Source organism: Ornithorhynchus anatinus, chromosome 17, assembly GCF_004115215.2.
Source record: "Ornithorhynchus anatinus isolate Pmale09 chromosome 17, mOrnAna1.pri.v4, whole genome shotgun sequence".
NCBI lineage: Eukaryota > Metazoa > Chordata > Mammalia > Monotremata > Ornithorhynchidae > Ornithorhynchus > Ornithorhynchus anatinus.
In genome coordinates, this window is record NC_041744.1 from 5,934,031 (window position 1) to 5,935,295 (window position 1,265).

The window sequence follows — 1,265 nt, forward strand, 5'->3', positions numbered from 1 at the left end:
GCCCCCCCCCCCCCCCCCAACTGCCATCTACACAATTTTCCTACAGATGTCAAAAGCAGTGTAGTTTATAAACATTCTGACACCCGCAACCTCCAGGGACTGAATTTCAGTTCCTAAACCTTGTTTGGCGACGCTCAGGGTACGAAACTGGATTGCTCTGGCTGCTTCCGGGTCAACCCGGGGACCCTGGCGGCGGGCGGTAGTGACGGCCCACACCCTGGAGGAAACTCCAGGGGGTAGTGACGGTCTACACCCCGGTGTAACCTCCAGGCTGCAGGGGGTAGTGACAGCCCGCACCCTGGAGTAGGCTGCACGTGGTAATGATGGGCCGCACCCCAGTATAGTCTTCTGGCTATAGATGGTAGTGATGGCCCGCACCCTGATATAGCCTCCTGGCTGCAGGTTGTAGTTTTGACCTGCACCCCGATAGAACCTCCAGGCTGCAGGGGGTAATGGCTACCTCCACCCTGGAGTTGGCCGCTGGTGGTAGTGACGGCGCGCACCCCCGTGTAGCCTTCAGGCTGTGGGTGTTAGTGACGGGCCGCACCCTGGTGTAGCGTCCTTGCAAGTGGAGGAAGCAGCAAGGCGAACCCGAAAACCAGACTTTGGATCTTGCTCCAAACCAATTTTCAAGGGAACCTGCCCCTCAGGTCGATTGCATTGGATTGCTCAAGCAATGCAAATCAACCTTAGGAAAATTGATGGATGGGTAGGGATATCAGACTCAGTTTAGGCTATTATAACTTACTCCCCACCCCGCCCCTCCCCGCCTCAAATTCACACCATAAAATGGCTACAGACTGTTTTGGGAGTTTTTTTAATCCTTTTTTTTTGTCTTCCCACCCTAAAGAAATTGTGCACAGTGTGAATAGTAGCTTTTAAAAATTAATTATCCTCTGAGGTTTCTTTCAGATTTACAGAAAAGTATCTGTAAACTTCTGTCTGACATTTCAACTCTTAAGAATTTTAAGGACACTACTAGAGGCATCTGTCTTCCTTTCTATTCAATGCTTCATTCATACATATATATATATATATATATATATGTGTGTGTGTGTTTTTTTCTTCTCGGGGTTGGTATTCCTTTAAATTGACGTTAAGCTAACATGCCAATTTCCCAAACTGACGATTTCATGAACTTCAAGGGAATCTTAGACTTTGATACCAGCTTTGAATTAGGATGTGCAGAGCACTTTACTCACTAGCACGTAGCTGTAAGTCAGTATTGGATCTGCGGTGTGTGGAGGCACCCAACACTACCCTTT